General features: G+C 44.8%; 1 protein-coding gene across 23 annotated transcripts in view; it reads right to left on the bottom strand.

Annotated features, from left to right (window-relative positions):
* Positions 1-2,843: 2,843 nt before the first annotated feature.
* Positions 2,844-19,141, bottom strand: part of ERC2 (ELKS/RAB6-interacting/CAST family member 2) — a 1,070,068-nt gene continuing 1,053,770 nt past the window's right edge. For all 23 annotated transcript variants that reach the window (XR_008316192.1, XR_008316193.1, XR_008316208.1 and 20 more), the window contains one exon: positions 2,844-6,083. The gene's annotated coding sequence lies outside the window, so the exon portion shown is untranslated. The remainder of the gene's footprint in view (positions 6,084-19,141) is intronic.

Genomic DNA, 19,141 nt, shown 5'->3' with positions numbered 1-19,141 from the left:
TGTTTAATTTAGAAGAAGTTTAAACAGGGGTTCTGTCTGTGGGAGGGATCCCCGTTACCTAGTACTAGTAGATGGTTAGAAGGGCAACGTAGCCTTGTGGTTTTAAAAAACAACTCTGTCTTTATTCCCACTCCAAAGGGTTTGGGGTTTTGTTTTGTTTTTTGCATTTTTTAAAAAACAGAAGCCTGTTCTCCAGCCCTCTGTGCCCATGATATAAAAAGTATTATTAATATTCTCTGCCCAGCAGCCTACAGGCACACAATCCAGCCTCCTCACTGTGCCCATTTACCACCCACCCTTCACCCCCAACTTTCCTTTAAACAAGCAAAGCCTACAGTCATCACCCCAGGCCAGTAGTCCAGCAGCAACAGCCTATGTTGTGTCTGTTCCCTGTGCCTAGCCCAGCCTACAGGCTCAAGTGGTAAGTGGGCACAGACTCTAGCCTCCTCCCTTACCACCCACCCCCAACTGCAGGGTACACACCCTGCTGAAGTCAGCCCAGCCCCTGTTCTTGGCCCTTCTCCCAACTGAGTGTCCCCTTCCCTGAGACACTCACCCCACTTCTGCCCCTTGCCCCCTAATTCTTTTTAAAAGTTTTTCTTTTAAGTCAGGGCTGCACACTGCCTTCATGTCCCTGTCAGCCGACTGGTGGGGGCATGAGGGTGAGGGGACAACCGGCTCCACTGGAGCTGTACCATCTCCTCCCATGTGGGCAAGCCTTCTTGGACAGTGTTGCATGTGGAGGTGATGGAAACAGACCACAGGTTGAATGAGTTGTCAACAGTCATGGACTGACATGTGGGGACTTAGCTAGCTGGGGAGCCAAACCTCCACCAAGGCTTCATGGTCACCGACAACACAGCCAACATTAGTAAGGTGGCCAGGCAGGTTCATGGTGTGCACATCGCTTGCACTGCTCACACTTTGAACCTGGTGGTGCAAGATGCACTTGGAGTTAAGGAGGCGAAGTCCAAGCACCAGCAGAGGTTAGGTTTAGTTCCCACCCAAGAACCTGCTGCTTCCGTGGCTGCTCTTGTGGACCAGTGTCACAAGATTGCTGGCCACTTGCATCAGAGCAAAAAGGCAAGGCGCCTGCTCAAGGAAAGGCAGATTGAGCTGGGCCTGCCTGAACACCTAATTCCCCAGGATGTTCCTACCCAGTGGAACTCCACCTTTCTCTTGCTCCAGTGCCTGCAAGTGCAAGAGGGAGCCATCCACTGCCTGGCAAGGTGTAGTGGCTTGGACGTGTGCGACCTGTTCACTGCGGACTTAAAGCTCATTTCAGAGTTGGTCTTAGTATCGAGCCATTCTATGCTGCCACGAATAGTTTGTATACTGAGGCAGCTATGCTGAGTCGGGCTTTGTCCACTGGCCTTCTTCTCAAGAAGGCCATCTCCAGGCCACTCTGACCACTGGGGACGGAGTCGCCCTAGCAGGTCGGCTGAGGACTGGGTTAGTGAAACGGCTCACAACACCTTTGGGTGCATCTGCATGGCATGTCCTGGCATGCATCTGCGACCCAAGGATGAAGGGCAGAGCTCTCACCCCTGCCCAGCTGCCCAGGTGGAGGGACCTCCTGGTCGAGCACGTTAGGCATGCAGAGGAGAAGGGGCTAGGGGCAGACAACGACCAAGAGGAGGGGTCTGGTGTGCAGCCTAGCAGTGCACATTCCACCTCCAGCAGCACTACCACCACCACCACTTCTTCCCAGTGCATCAGCACGGTTTCTCTGGCAGTGGCACCAACAGAGTGGTCAGTGCCACCTCTGCATTCCGCCACCTGGTGGTTCACAGAGGGCTTCTTTGGTGCCTTGCCAGAGAACAAGAGGAGCCTGCCTCTCCCTGCATCTGTGCTGAGCAGTCTGTTCTGCTCTACTCAAAGGAGCCAGTGGAAGGCCGAGAGACGGAGCCGTGCTATATTTTGGGCAACACATCACCATGTCTGGCTGGACTTGGCACAGTTGATATGTGTGATCTTTGGAAACCTTGCTCTTTGAAAAGCTCTGCTGTCGTTGTTGATGCGTGCTGCATCCACCCTATGGGACAATGGGGACATACAGTGCCCATATCTGCCTGTGGGTGCCTCCTAGGAGTGCCACAGTGGTTTGGGTGTTAGTATCCCAATGGGTGCCTGCTACCACCCAGATTTCAAAGGAATTGGACAAAGGGTTGATTTTTAAAGAATTTGTGAAGTTTGCATGTCTTTGGGGCAGATTAGGGACAGAAAAGGGGCTTTGGGGGCAGAAGAGTGGGTCGGGTGCTAGTGCCCCAATGGGTGCCTGCTACCATCTAGATTCCAAAGGAATTGGGCAAAGTGTTGATTTTTTAAAGAATTTCTGAAGTTGATGCATCTTTGGGGCAGATTGGGGGCAGAAAAGGGGCTTCTGAGTGGCTTGGGTGGTAGTACCCCAATGGGTGCCTGCTACCATCCAGATTCCAAAGGAATTGGGCAAAGGGCAGTTTGCACATCTTTAAGCTTTCCCCCCATAGGGAATAATGGGGGTTTCAGCAGCCCCATAACTGCACTTGGGGGGCACCGGGGTGGCCCAGAGCGAGAAGTGGTGTAGTGCACATAGGGTGCCAACCACCCCCATACCCACAAGCCCATGGGGTACTGGGTATTGTTGTTTCTGAGGTGTTCTGAGTGTAGATTCTCTGGTAGCAAATGAGAGTGGGTTCGTTTGTCATTGAAAATGAATGCAGAGGGTTTCCATCTCCCACACAGTAGCAGTTTGTCATGCCCAAGTACAGCACATTCATGCACAGAAACCTGTTTCCACTCCCAGATCATTGTTGGTGCATGGATGTCAATATTTACATGTAATGATGCACACAACACATAACTCAGAAAGAAACCAGATTTATTTGATGAATATAAACAAGCTGATCAACACCAAGCACTTCTCATACACATGATAACAATGTTATGAACTCTAAATACTTTGGTACTTTACACTTCTACAAGACATTAATTTTACAATGACTGTTCTAAAACATGCCCACTGGTAATTTCTAAGGATTCCTTAGTTTCATATCAATGTCCTTAACCACATGTCAAGATCACAATCCGGAACATGCCACTCACTTGAAGAAAATTATTACAAGAAGCACTATCAAAGGAGGGTCAAAGGTAAATAGGGAATACTGACCCATTGTTGCAGAACATCACATTCAAACAATCACTCTACACCAAAGGAAAATGCAGGTATAGGTTTTGTGACACATCTGAAGTCTTTTCATAAACACTGTTTAAAAAGGAAATCAAAACTCACTTTCAAATGAAAGTCAATGTGCATTTACGTGCATACTGGATACACAAAATTCATTTAAATACAAAATTCATTCTGTACATTTAAATGAAAGAATGTGCAGTACAGGCTTGATCCCACAGTAAAATAATACTCATCTTAAATGCTAACCAAAAGATTTGTTTGACTTTTTACATTTTGAGGGGAAAGAAAACTACTAAACATTGCTCGAATAAAATGTTTGCCCAACATCACAGTGTTTATTGTAAACCCAGAGATTCTATTGTAGTGTATGAAAAGATTCCCCCCCCCCAAATATCATAGAATGCCTTGTGAAATGAAACAATAAAAAAGCAATGTCAGACAAATTTTTCTTTTGTAGAGGCTGAGTCTTAGGCCTTGATAAAAGATACGAGCAATACTCTTACCAACATAAGTAGAGCAATAAATAAATAAATAAATGCCCCCAAATAATATCTGTGACAAAATTGGCACATACATATAAATATCTAGCTATACAGGTTTTTTTTTTAAGGACCCTATGTTTTTCCTAGTTTATTTCCTACTTCAAGTATTCAGTTGCAGAATTAAGGTAAAGACCTGACTGTAAGAGACACAGAGGGCATAATCTGCAGGTAGCTCTCCTGTACAAACTCCACTGAAATGAATGAGAGCTCTTGCATTACTGTGCAGCTGCCATTCATTCCAATGGATGAATGATTCAGGAGAACCTTCCAGAGGGTTGTACTCAGCCAGTTGTCTCTTACTAGGACAGTAAATTTGTGAAAAGAAACACATTTTATTGTCCAGGTTCACAAGTGCAACATTTGTCATATGTGCTAAAGAAACTTTCAGGAACTTTGCTTTTTTAAAAACAAACAAACAAACAAACAAACAAACAAACAAACCCCAAAGGTTTAAAACTCCATTGACAGATAAAGGACAAACTTTTATAACATAAATCAATATGGATTATCTTCTATACTATACATATTTTATACAGATTTATTATTCTATTCACTGAATCTAATTAACATCAAGCAGAAATTCTGCTTGCATTTAAGTGGCTATTTCATTTCATCAAGAATGATGGTACAACTAACTAAATCACTGTTTTCTAGACAAATAATAATTTCCAGGGAACTTAGTATGCATGGCTCATACAGGATGATCAACCATCCAAAAAATAATGACATTTTTCTAAATTCAGTGCAAGATTTTAGGAATATCCTGTTTAGAATCTTTTTGTTCACAGCAGCAAAATAAATAAAATAAAATAAAATAAAATACTAAGAATTAAGGCCACACATGTTTGATTTCATGGGGAGGCAGTCCATCAACCACTACTGTAGCATGACCTCCATTCTTTTAGTAAAGCCCTGTACACATCTCATTAAAATAAATGGAAGTTTCACAACAGTACTTGATGGGTTGCACATATTATTTGTTTTTAGAATTACAGATAGTAAGTATCCACTTATATAAGCCTGGGAGTACTCCTCCCACTGACAAAGAAATGTGCCAGTAAAAAAACTGAACCTTTGTATGCTCATGTGTGCCAGATTGAGTTAAATAACTTGTTAAAGTGTATAAAGACCCTTACTTTGGGGAAGTAGTAGAAATTTTATTATCAATAATATTTGGTCACTACATATAATAGCTTCAGTTATTTTCCTGGCTTTCCCCCGCAGCATGTGCTTTAACATGTTTGCATTTACTAGAATGTTTTTGATGATAGAGATTTTTTTTTTTGTAATCCCCTCATTCATTAACATTTTTTTTGTTTATTATCTAAAATACATTATAAACCACGGTAGGTATTGTTTCCCTGTTCAGAAAACTATAATGAGCGGTCCCTTCCCTTGAAGGTGACCTAATGCATATATCGAATAATCACGACATTCTTATTTTAATTTTTTTTAAACGAAGAGTCCCAGCTTTATATTAAATACTGGTGTGCATTTGGATGATACAAGTTTGATATAGCCTTACAGATGCTTGTATACATATAGGTGTACACATGCTTGCCTCAAGCTTTTATCATCCAGACATACATCAACCATTGTATATAAATAATTTCAATTTAGATGCCCCATGCATTGTCAGAGACACACACCATATTTTCATATGCCAACAAATATTAGTACCAAAAATTGATTTCATTTCCAACCTGGCCCAGAGCTTAATACTGATTACACTATCAACATGGTTTGAATAACAATAAAGATAAGAAACAGAGGAGGGTAAAGGCTTTGTTTTTATTACCCTGAAAAGCCCACATCGTTTGGAGTACAATTAATGCTAACACCATTATGTAACAGCTTGCTAGTATCTATAATAATCTAGTGCTTTAGAAGTGATACTTTAGAAGAAACTAGCCAGAATCATCAGATGATGATACTGCAGCTAATGGAACCTGAATTACATATTAAAATTAATACAGATCTGTCAAATTAAGGATCGTGTTTCAGTGAACTTCAGTTAGTAATGTTCAGAACAGATGGCCACTTGGTTAAAAAATGGAATAATTCATATGACCCCATTAAAGGAAATGAAGTTCTCTGTAATTTCCTATTGAGTCCCCTTCATTATTTTCCAAAGTATCTGACTTTGTAATAGATTACTGGAAATAATGGAGAAGACACCCATTTATTCAGCATATTGTTTGATGGCAACCTTGTATGCCCCACTCACTTATGTGATCTTTCTGGGACTGTGTTCCAAGTGTGGTGATTGCATTCAGATTTCCACTGCAGTAAACCATCCTCTTCTTCTTTCTCTCATCATCCTGCAGTGCTGCATTTTTTTCTGCTTCTTTCTCCAGCTCCTCCGATAACTGCAACAAAATGATAAACCATTCAGACAGAATGATCAGACTCTCATGGACATTGGAAAAAGGAGGGCCAAGTGAACACAGCAGCAGCTGTCTTTACATGGAGAGGGACACCTAGGTAATTTTGGAGCCTGGACCTAACGGCCTTTGGAGGCCCCCCTCCCCTGCAAATTAAGCATCAACATGCTTGGCTGGTCGACCACACCACTTGGGACAGACTAAAGAGAATTTGGGGGGCCCTAGAGGCTGTGAAGACCCAGGCCCTGAAGTCCAGGGTTAAGAGCACCTCCGCTTACATGCCACACATTCCTTTTTGGGGTCTGAGAACCGGGTATTATATTCTGCTTTGTGTGCCACAAAGATATAGAGATATAGGCACAGATATAGAGTCTAGTAGAACCCAAATGACCAGGCTCAAACTATCATAGTTCAGACACATTATGCGAAGATAAGACCCAGCTCCCTTGAGAAGTCCATAATATTGGGAAAAGTTGAAGGAAAGAGAAGAGGACAACCAGCAGCAAGGTGGATGGACTCAATTACAACAGCAACGAATGCACCACTGAGAGACCTTCAAGGCCAAGTTGAAGACAGATCATCCTGGGGAGAATCTATCTATGTGGTTTATAAGAGTCAACACCAACTTGACAGCAATCAATCAATCAATCAATCAATCAGAATCCAGGATATGACATTCTTGGTCTTGATGCCCACAATGTGCATAGGGATGTGAGAACCAGTTCGAATTTGAACCAGGGTGGTTTGAAGGTTCGAATTCGAACCGAACCAGCCATCAGGTTCAAGCTGCAGGTTCGAATTCGAACCAAACCAGGAGGTGTTTGGATTCAAACTGGTTCAAACTGGTTCAGACATCCAAAAATGGGTAGGATGGTAGCTAGCACCCAGGGGTACCTAATAAACCAAACCCCAAAGCAATCAGACACTCGTACGATTTTCAATGAATTTTTGAAAATTATTTTTATTTTTTTCTCATAGGGTATAATGGGACTTGAACCAGCCCATTATACCTTATTGTGGAGCACCCATGGGTGCCAACAACCACCCAAACCCTGAAGCAATCAGACACTCATACAATTTTTTATGAATATTTGAAATATTTTCAATTATTTTTCTCATAAAGTATAATGGGACCCGAACAAACTCATAAAGTATAATGGGACCCCATATCCCCATATTAAATATAATATGCTACCAAAGAATCTACACTCAGAACACCTCAGAAACAACAAAACCCAGTACCCTATGGGTTAGCAACCCATGGGGTGGTTGGCACCCTCTTTGCACGAGACCACCACTAACTCTGGGCCACCCCAGCACCCCACAAGTGGCTTTAAGGTTTTTCTCCATAGGGTAGAATGGAGGTTTCAGCAGCCCCATAACTGCACTTGGGGGTTGCTGGGGTGGCCCAGAGTGAGTGGGTACTGAGTTTTGTTGTTTCTGAAGTGTTCTGAGTGTAGATTCTTGGGTAGCATATAAGATTTTCAATGACAAACCATGAATCCACTCTCATTGCTAACCTTAAAGACACAAACTTCAAAAATCACTTTAAAATCAGCCCTTTCCTCAATTCCTTTCAAATAATTCTGATAGCTTCCTTGCCACACTTGGGCACTACCACCAGCCAAACTCTGCTCTAGGCCACCCCTTTGCCCCCGACGTGAAGCTATACATTTGCTGACACCTCCATGCTTCTTTATGGAGAAAAACCTTAAAGTTGCATAAACTTCAAAAATCACTTAAAAATCAGCCTTTTGCCCAATTCCTTTCAAATAATTCTGATAGCTTCCTTGCTCACCTTCGGAACTACCACCCACCACACTCCGCTCTAGGACACCCCTTTCTCCCCAACGTGAAGCTATACATTCGCTGCAATCCTCATTATTATCTATGAGGAATTTCAAAATAATTTTAAAATTCACCAATAATCAGAGGAGTGTCCAATTGCCTTGGAACTTTGTGGATGGTATGCACCCCTGGGTGTCTACCACCCACTCCACTTTTGTGCCCCTAGGTGCTCCACAATAGGTGATATGGGCTCGTTCAGGTCCCATTATACCCTATGAGAAAAATAATTAAAAATATTTCAAATATTCATAAAAATCATAGGGGTGTCTGATTGCTTCGGGGTTTGTTTGGTTGTTGGCACCCATGGGTGCTACACAATAGGGAATAATGGGCTGGTTCAAGTCCCATTATACCCTATGAGAAAAAAAAATACTTTTCAAAAATCCATAAAAAATCATATCAGTGTCCGATTGCTTTGGGGTCTTGGTTGCAAGTACCCCCGGATGCCAGCTACCATCCTACCCATTTTTGGATGTCCAAACCAGTTTGAACCAATTTGAACCGGTTCAAAATGGTTCAAATTCGAACCGAACCAGGAGGAGGTTCGAGCAAAACCAAAACTGAACCACCCCCTCCTGTTTCGAACCTGTTTTGAATTCAAACCGAACCGGGCAAACCGGTTTTGTGCACATTCCTAATTGTGCAGTAGAAGCTCAAGAGAGGCCTACCAGTCTACATCTCTAACTCTCCCACCGGGATAAAGACTTTCCTGTTTCCAGTATTTCCAGTGTGGTTTGACTGATACCTCTTAATCAGCTCTGGTTTTTAATAATGACAAAATTTGATTGCTATTGTAGTGGATGAATCCTGACTAAGGAAGTTCTGATGCAGCAAGAGAGTCAGAATAACAACAGTTTCAGACTACCAGTGCCGCCAGACTAACAGTACCAGGTCACAGAGAGAGGGGTGATTTTTGAATAGCCCCTATTCCCCAGAAAGCCCTTTGTACAGCCATGAGAGAGATATTTTGAGGTGGCACAGAGGGCTTCCTGGAGAAGGGGAGGTTGCCAAAAATTGCCCCCCACCAAGCATGCCAGTGCTGGGAAGGAGGTAGTTTTGGAACTGAAGCACTGTTATTTTGACCGCCCACCAGTGCTTCCTTAGTCAGGATGTCTGCTATTGGTTTATCTGTTGCGTTTCCTCCCTTAACTTTAAAAGTTATTTTATACCTTTTCTTAAGTTATGCTACAATGGTTTTTTAGGTTGCCTTGAATATTCTTTTTGCAAGGTGGTGGATGGATAAATTAATTAATTAATTAAACAATATTTCTCCATCTAGTTGCCATAGCATTAAGCCTCATGCTCAGGAGCCATTAATTTTATCTGTAATGAAAATCCATAGTAGTAGTCTGCTTTTCTGAAGAAAAACTTCAGAAAGTGACATATACGTTACCAGTGGCTGGCGAACTATATTGGTTGGGAGTCAGTTTCAAGAAATGGCACAGAATCTTTGGAAGCCAAATCTATACCACACCTGGTTCAATAAAGTTAACCATTCACTTATCTTTGTCTCCTAATGAACTAACATATTGATGGGAAACAGGGCTGAGTACAAATGCCACCCCCACCCCCCAAGTTCATCCCTACATCCACAAGTGGCAGAGTGGGAGGGAGGGTAGTGGTTTTTCAAGGGAGGTGTATCAGTTAGTGGTAGCAGCAGCATGACTTGGGGTTTTGTTTCTGTTTTAAAAAAAACAGCTTTCCCCTTTTTTGGCTATTGCCACAGGTGGCATCAGCAATGGAACTTTGCTTAGTGTACACTTCGTGGCAGTTTCTGTTTCCCCCCAGAACACCCTGAAACTGGAATGCAGAGGACTGCCCCCTGAATTCAGATTTCCCCTCCTAATGTTTAGTTGAAAGTTTTTCCTTGAGAACTTAGTGTTGGCTCTTTCTTACTATGGTGGAAGTATTTTTCAGAGTTTAATAGTCTCTGGCTCAGGGAAATATTATTCCCCAGAGCTCTTGGCATTTGGCTCACCATCAGAGCAGCATGCTAGGTGCCACAGGGGGTAAAGAGACCTTAATCCTTCTTTCCTCCTACCACCATAGTGGGTGGAACATAGGAAGCTGCTAAATACTGAGTCAGACCATTGGTCCATCTAGCTCAGTATTATCTACAGAGACTGGCAGCGGCTTTTCCAAGGTTGCAGGCAGGAATCTTTCTCAGTCCTGCTCTTCCCAGAGAGGCTCCATCCTCTAAGGGGATGGAGCCTCTCACACATCAAGTCTCCCATTCATATGCAATGAGGGTGGGCCCTGCTTAACTAAGGGGACAAGTCATGCTTGCTACCACAAGACCAGCTCTTCTCTGGTCTTCCTCTGGTGGTGGGGAGAGATGCAGTGGGCATGTAGGTCATCATGCATGTATGGCCATCGATGCTGGCCATCGTGCATGTATGGAGGCCACATGTGTGTCATCTCGTGGGGGCAGCTGCAGGAGAGTGCCACCGACATGGCAAGATTCAAATTTTCGAGATGTTAATGGAGAGATTGTCACTGACTTCATTAGACTTTGGATCCAACTCTGGCATGGAAAGAAATGATTTCAGCAGAGTTGGGAAGTTTGGGAGTTCCTAAAGTAGATCATGTTACTAGTTCTGGCATATAAAATATTTGCAAACTGTTTATGAAAACTGTAAGTCAAAGCACGCATTGCATTTTGTGAGCTGTACATAGTTCCCATTCTTTATGCACTGAGGATCGCTCAAAGAGATATATAGACACAGGAAGCACCCATGTGAATTAACAAGAAGCACATGTTTTACCATAAGAACAATCTGTGGCTTTTTTTTTTCCTGCTCCAGGTTGCAAGCTAAATAAAACTAATTTACAATCTCCCAGCTTTCTTTATATTTTACAAGATTGTAGAATATCACTCAAATGAAGAAAAACTGAGGGTGAGCAATGAATATGCAGTATTTTCCCTAGTCTCTTTCAGGTTCATAGACCATATGCAAATTCTTGGGTTAGACTTCTCCTTTGGCTGATCATTTCATCAAAACAATTCATACAGTTCTGACATAAAATGAAACTACAAGTGAGAAATGCTGAAAAAAGAATACTGCTTTCCAACATCTGCTGGAGCTGAGTGTCTTCATACTGAAGTACACAACACTGACACCCCAATCATAAACAAACAACCCACACGTGTCTTAAATTGATTTCAGTGGGATACCTTTTCTAGTCAATAGCTTGGGGTCACATTCCAGGATCCCATCTGAACACGAGGTACTAGGACTCCCTATTTGTGCAGCAAGCTATCCCAGAAAATAAAATAAAAAGAAGAAATGATGGTACTCAGGGTTTCTTTTGAGGACCGGGAACACACAGTATGGTCTATGGTGCCTTACGTAGGCTGGGATTCTGGATCAGGGTTGTACATAGGCACTCCGTGCCTTGAGAGTCTTGGGGGCAGTGAATGAGCACCCCTGGGGCTCCAAGGAAGCCTCTGTACAATGAATGTTCACAGGGGCATAGTTAGGGGAGAGGGGGCCTGTGTTTGCCCCACTCCCCGGATGCCCCTCAGAGTGAGGGAGATAATGAAGAAAATAGGGAGGGGTGGTGTTTGGGGGGCCCAGGTTCTTTGAACCCATCTGCTCAATTATTGCTACACCCCTGAATGTCCCACTTTAAAACTGATTGAAGCTATTCAGACGAGCAGAAAATAGGGTTACATTCTGAAAGCAGATAGAACCCTATTTTTACCTCATAGCAAACAGACGGGTACATGCTGCAAACCCGGCAGAAAGTGTGAGTGACACACGATTAACATTTTAAGGTTCTCTCCAGCCATTGCTAGCATTGTTGGTCCTCCAGCCCCGCCCATGGCAACAGCAGTCCGTGAGTGGACAGAGCAAGCACATGACCCAAGGAGACCACTCAGAGGGCTCCAAGCTGTAGTCCCTCTTTGCTGCTCCCTGATTGGTAGCCTCAGTTTACCCTTTCCTGGCAATTGCCGCACTGTCAAAGGAACTGAACTCCGTCCTGATGCCCAAAAGGAGAGAGAAGACTAGAGCAGCTGCAGCTGCCAACCAGCCCCAAAGGAAGAGTCACCCACACCCCCAACGCACTTCTCAGATCCAGGAGGGACACAGAAGATGCCCCCTGGAGCAATTGCCAGATGCCGATGAGAGCAATTGCAAGATGTCCCCATAAGTAGTCCAGGCACAAGGCACACTCTGTACACCGCAGCATGGTTTGGGAAGGCAGAAGGGGGAACCTTCCCCTCACCCGCTCACCCTCCCCGCAGCTGTGGCTGTGGCCCCCGTGGCACACACCCACCCCACTGTATAGTGTGTGTAGAAGGTAAAAGGGAGAACCCCACCCCCCACTGCCACCATAGCCATGTGGTGACTCTGCCTCCCTATCAATCCGCCACTGCCACCCCTTGCTAGCCTCTCTGGGCATAGGAGGGTGGGCATGTGGGGGAGGGTGTTCCCATCACCCACCTGCCCTGATGCTGCCACTTGCCACTCTTGCAGTGCCAGCAGGGTGGGAGAGTGAGTGGCAAAGTGTCACCCACACCTGCACACCCTCATTGGCACTGCTACCCTCTGCATCTTGATGATGGTGCAGAGGGTGGGAGGGTGGGTGCAGTGTCACACCGAGGCAAATTGGGCACCTGGATTGCCCCCGCCGTGAGGCCCTCCACCGCTGCTGTGAGCCCCCTGCTGCCACCGCAAGCCTCCCCCCACTGCCATTGCCGCCATGAGGCCGAACCAGTGACCCTTGCATGGACAGTCATTCCAGCGGTTGCTCCCACTCTACCAGCAGATGGAAGGAGGAACCGGTGGAGCCCAGAGTGGTGTACTACATATTCAAGTTCCTCCTCACAACAACCCTGTGAAGTAGGCTAGGCTGAGAGAGAAGTGACTGGCCCAGAGTCACCCAGCAAATCTCATGGCTGAATAGGGATTTGAACTCGAGTCTCCCTGGTCCTAGTCCAGCACTTTAACCACTACACCATGATGCAGGCAAGGGCAGATGCAGGCAAGGGCAGGGACACTCCTGCTCTTGTCCAGTGACTTGCAGGGGACAGGAAGGAGCACAAAAGTCCCCATTCAGCCATGATACTTGCTGGGTGACTCTGGGCCAGTCACTTCACTCTCAGCCTGACCTACTTCACAGGGTTGTTGTGAGGAGGAACTTGAGTATGTAGTACACTGCTCTGGGCTCCTTGGAGGAAGAGTGGGATATTCTATATTATTAATTCTTCTAGATGGGCCATGCACCCTGCGGGGTGACTAGAAAGCAGTTTGACAGTTGGATCGGGGGCGCTGTGAAGCAGCAGGGAGCTCGGATGCTGGGGGCAGCTTCGGGAGCTGGACAGTTGGCTCTGAGGGCTGCGGGCGGCAGACGGTTGGCTGAGCTGCGCCATGAAGCGGCAGGGAGCTCGGAGGCTGTCAGGCGAGCAGGCGACAGTCTCTGGCAGTGGCAGGGGGAAGCAAGGACTGCGAGACAGAGATAGAAAGACGGAGGACAGAGAGCACGAGCACGAGACTTGCGGGGGGAGACTTGCGGGGGGCGAGCAGGGGTGGCGAGAGTGAGCGAGAGCATTGTGGGAGTGGCGAGAGACTTGTGGGGGGAGAGCGGGGGTGGTGAGAGCGAGCAAGAGCATTGCGGGGGGCGGCGAGAGCAAGCAAGAGCGTTGTGGGGGTGCAATGCCACAGTCTCAGTGCAAGACCACACAGATGCTCTGTGCAGGGTCAGCTAGTAAAATGTAAAATTAATGAATAGTATGACATGTGTCTGTGCAACTATTCCCCTTAGGTGATAGGGCTGCTATAGGAAGAAGGATTTGAGCTCCCTGCCTGGCATCTCCAGGTCGGGCTGAGCGGGAATCCTGCCTGAGAGCCTTGGGAAGCCATTGCCAGTCTGTGTTGACAGTACTAAGACAGTATGAAGCTGGATGGACTCATGGTCTGACTCAGTGGAAGGCAGCTTCCTATGCTCATATTTTCCCTTGGGCTCATTTGCAAGGTGCCTGCCACTTTAAGGAAGCTCAGTGCTGTTTGCTGGACAGGCTTTCCCCAAGCAAACTTCTGCTTGCTTTGCAGCCCACTCTGTTATCCAGTCGCTATGGTATCCCCGGGGAGGGAGCCTCAAGCAGGGTCCCACAGAGTTCCGTGGCTCCACACGGGCACTGGGAGCGGGTAGGCAACCTCCCCTGTTTGCTGAACCTGGTTTTAGAGGAGGGGCTGGGAACTGGGTGACCCTTTTTTGACAGAGTCCTGTTTGAGAGCTTGCTGAGGTTCCACACGGTAGTGCTAACCCTGCCTGCCTTCAGACCTCAAGCCCTGTTTTTGCTGGTCGTGAGAATAGTTTCATTAAGTGAAAGCTACTTGCTCTCATCCCTGCCAGCACTGCTGAGTAAACATGCTCAAGGACATACAGATATAAAAGGGTTCTATAGTTCATAACTTGTGTGATGGTTTGTCTTTTGAACAGAGGTACCTGTTGCCTGATTAACACTTTTTACCACCAGCCCTTTCCTTTCCAGAGTGATCTGCAGAAAGACACTGAGAGACAGAGTAAACACAAAGGGGTTAAAGGGGAAACTATTTAATAATAGTAGTAAAATGTAGGGGTTTTTTTACATCTGGGTTAATGACCATTCTGTTCCAGATGCCTTCCAAATGTTTGCAGCAAGCACCCAGATACAAAAAGAGATATTCACAAAATCTTAAGATGCCCTCTTCTAATATGTTACGCATTGTAGCTACATAAAAGGCAAACAACTGATATGATACTAAATGTATGTAGGGGAGAGAACTAATAAGGTAATTGTTTTATTACTACAAAATTAACATCTAAGCACATCTGGGGACTGTACCTTCCATTACTAAAATTCCACTAGGAATCTCACTTCCCAATGTCTTAATAACTTCAAACAAGGGTTCTGAATTTGCGCTCAGCTCCTTTTAATTGAATCTTTATTATGCTCAGAGTCTAAAATCAGTGGATGACATGATGCACACTGTCCATGTCAGGGCTGCAGTGGAGCCAGAAGGCAGCCCCAGCCCTGGGGAGAACTAAAGCAGATTGCGTGACTGCCAGGTCTCTCCAGGGTTGGGGGCTGCCTTCTGGCTCCATTACAGCCCCGACATGGAATGTACCAGCTTTGTTACAGTGTGCATCATGTCATCCACTATCTTCAGGCACCTTGGCCACATGGGGATACTTTGGGTTCTTCCCTATTTCCATGAGGCATACAGTCATCTAAATGATGTGCTTGGTAGGGACAAGAAGAAGAACAATGCTACTATGAAGCAGGCTGGATTAGACGTGGGCCCAAAAAAACATATTGAGGTCATTCACACAATCAAAAACAGTGATCTACCCAGTTGGGAACTGCGTGTGCGCCCACTTTTTCATTGTGTGGAAGCAAGGAAGCAAACCTGGGGAGAAGTGATAGTGTGGAAGCAAGGGAGGAGGAAAACCTGGGTAGCTTTTCCTCCTACCTTGCTTCCACACAATCACTTCTACCCAGGATTTCCTCTTACATTGCTTCCATACAACTGAAAATTGGGAGCTCCCAAACCCGGGTAGAACACAATTTGTGATTGTGTGAATGGCCTCATTATATTAAGCTCAGCATTAAGAGATAGGCTTTAAAAAGAAGGTGCCTCTCTTTTTTTGGTTGAAAAGCAGCCATTGGGGGCACAGTTGGGGTGTGCACGGAACCGGTTTGGCCGGTTCGGTTCCAGGTCTGGCCAAACCAGGTCCGGTCTGGTTCAGCCACTGAACTGGTGCAAACCAGTTTGTGAGCCAACTCGGGGGATATACTTATAAACGGGAATCTGGCAAGGATTCTACTTTACAAGTAAAGAGGCATTCCCTATTATGGGGGGAGGTGAGAGAAAGGGTACTTAGTAGGGATGTGTGAACCAGCTTGATTTGAACCACGGTTCAAATCAAACAGGCCCGGTCTGGGTGGTCCAAGTTCAAACTAGAGTTTGAACTGGAGTTTGAACTCGGTGGTCCAAGTTTGAACTAGACTGGTCCCAGTTCTAAGAACTGGTCCTCAGGCCGGTTTGGGGGTATACTTGTAAATGGGAATCCAGTGAGGATACCCCTTTACAATTGGGGTTCCCTATAGTAATGTAGGGGGAGGGGAGTGAAAGGTTACTTTCTACCTTTAATTTCCATGTGGCGGGGATGGCAGAGGCAGCTGCATTGACATTGGCAGCAGGGACTCCTCCACCCCACCTCCTGCTGGCCACCCAAATGACAGCCCTGGCCCACTGTGGCTCAGTTCAGGCCTCTGTGCACAGGCAAAGCCCATTTCTGTGACCTCTGTGCATGCACAGAGGCCGTGTCACCATGCAAATCATGTGGTGATGCAAATGGCCTCTGCACATGCACTGAAGTAATGAAAATGGCCTCCACGAGTGTGCAGAGGTCCAAACTGGACTGCAGCTGCAGTGGGGAGAGGTTGGAGGAGCCTCTGCTGCCTCCATCGCCAATGTCTCCACCACTGCCTGCAAAGAGAAGGTACTAAGTACCCTTTCTCCCCCCCACCTCCTAAATATAGGGAATGCCCCTAAATATAGGGACATTCCCTAAATATAGGGAATATCTTCCAAATCAGTTCAGACCAGTTCTTTTAGAAATCAAGCTGGTCTGGTTTGAATTCCCCCCGCTTTTGATTCAACCACGGTTCGAATCGAGCTGGTTCGCACAACCTTAGGGCAGAGGCGTTCTGCAAATAACTGCTTCAGGAACAAATAGCTGCTTTGGCAGGGAGAGGTCACTGGAAAATGATGGAGAGAAAAGTAAACCCCTCTTCATGAGTCATTGTTCCAAAATGGATTTAAGACCAAAATAATATAGAATAAAATAAGGTGCTCCCTGTTTTATGTCTATCTCTCTTAATCGTGAGCTTAACATAACCACCTACTATTAATTTCTCAGTTACATCGCAGCAAACATGATCCCTACAGGACATCTTATGATAGGCCTTGGCAAATTGTCTCTGGATCTAAGAGCCAGCCCCAAAGATTGGGAGCCAGACAGTGGTCCCCTGGTGCCAAGACACTCCATAGGTGTGCCCCCTGGCTTTTCCCAGGGCCACTATTTATCTGCAGAGGCAGCCAGCACTCACTATTCCAAAATCATGGGAAGAAACTCTTCCCAAGTATAATGTTTGCCTCTGTGGACAAATGTGGAATATGAGGCAAATAAAACTAGGTTGGAACCTAAATTTCTCCAAAACATTTTTCTACCAAAAAATCCAAAGAGAATTTCAGGGTTCCTCCCCAAGGAGAAATGTCAGAGAATTTTTTCAGATGGTTTCGCCACATTCACGAGCATCGTTTCTATGTGTGGTTTGGCGAGTCAGGGCTAGACACAAGTGTGTGTGTGTGTGTGTGTGTGTGTGTGTGTGTGTGTGTGTGTGTGTGTGGGCTAGCTGATCTACTTCCACTCATCCTGTAGCTGGTTACACTGGACCCAGTATGAACGAGTCAACACTTCCGCCCCATGGCACATACTGGCTGACATTCAGTCTAACAAAGCGTAGGTGCTATGTGAGAAGCACCAGTGTTGCTGCTGAGTTTCTAATTAAATGGAGCTCATATGGGGAAAGAATTTCGATTATGTCCCCTGTGCCTTTAAGCACCCTGTGTTCCCCAAAATATGTTGCTGGCGGCTACTTAGGGACATATTTCCATGTGGCACAGAACACTTCCAGGGGAAAAGGAACGTCACTGAAATCCCACCCCAAGCAACTGCCAGTGATGAATTAGTCGAAACCATCAACAATATTGGCACCTCTCACATAGCACCCACATGTTGTTAGTCTGGACATCAGCCACTGAGACACACTCTCTCTCCCCAACTCAACTGCAGTTGCAAACATAATCACACTTTAGGAATTTGCAACCCAGCTGTGGACACAAAAAACAACATCAGGAGGGTTTTTTTTTTGTTTTTTTGTTTTGTTTTTTGCTTTTCAATTAACTCTGCCAGAGAGGTAATTAACTGTAATTTTCCTATAGCCAATGAAAGATTTAACATTACTTTCTCTGTACAATCCGAACATCTCTGCGCAGCCTGAGGTTTTCAATTGATATTGCAGCTTTCTAGGAACCGTAAGTGTTAAAATGAGAACCACAAAAACAAACACAATTTTTTTTAACTCAGTGGCTTGATTTAATAATCCAAGAACTCCTCTTCAGGTTGTATATATGTTTAAAATATGAAGCAAACAGAACCAATCATGAACAAGAATTTAAAAAAAAAAATCCAGCTAACCTGAAATGGAAAAACTGCAAATACCAAGATGCCAAAGACACCTAAGACACTTGCTGAGTTAAGTGAAAAGGTAAAATCCAGTTTAAATTTATAGCATTCCTTCAGTGTCCCTCTAGGAGTTTGGCTTCTTGCCAGTGTTCCTTGTTAAAAATTTGTTAAACGTGTTTGGCATTAATGCAAACACAAAGTACTCATTTGTTACAAATTCTAATGGAATGCATTCATTTAAGGCAATGAAGTAGTTACCAGAAGAGAAAAAAAAAGTTCATTAAGTACATTTTAAAAATACAATGATGTATGCGGTGCATAACTATGGCGCCCCAGTGGCTATATAAATATCTGACAGAATAACCACAAGTTGTGTTTGGTTTGAAACTGGAATCTTTTAAACATAACCGATAGAACAGAAACTGGTTTTGTTTGTTGTCAAAACTGATGTTAGTCTTTATTGTTTAGTACCAGTAAAAATAACCAACGTATGGGTGTCCTGTTTCTTACATCTCAAGTCAATAAAATGTATTGGTGTAAGTAAGGATGAAGGAAGTCTCTTCATTTGAACTTGTTAGCAAATAGCACAGCACTGCATGCTCTATCTAGAAAATGCTCAGTCCAGAAAACAATATGGGGCTGGTAATCCAGATACCAACCAAATGAAAACAAAGCTGAGAAGAATCAATTGGGCTACACCTTAGTCAAGACTTGGAAGTATATTTGAATAATAATAATACTCTGTATTTCAAAGGGGCAGTTGTAAACTTAGTCTACCAGAGAAACAACCTGATGTCTTTAAATAAGACATCAGATATATATTCTGTTTACCAGCACTGATTAGTCCAAAGGTGATGTACAAACACTTTGAAAACACTTTCCAAAGGCTACTTGTGGAACAAGTGAACGACTGAAGCCCAGTAGAGATGGATGGGAAGGCATGCAGCTGAACT

The sequence above is a fragment of the Hemicordylus capensis genome, chromosome 2 (genome assembly GCF_027244095.1).
Source record: "Hemicordylus capensis ecotype Gifberg chromosome 2, rHemCap1.1.pri, whole genome shotgun sequence".
In the NCBI taxonomy this organism is placed as follows: Eukaryota; Metazoa; Chordata; class Lepidosauria; order Squamata; family Cordylidae; genus Hemicordylus; species Hemicordylus capensis.
The sequence above is the reverse complement of the archived record's forward strand: the minus strand, read 5'-3'. Positions and strand labels throughout refer to the sequence as shown.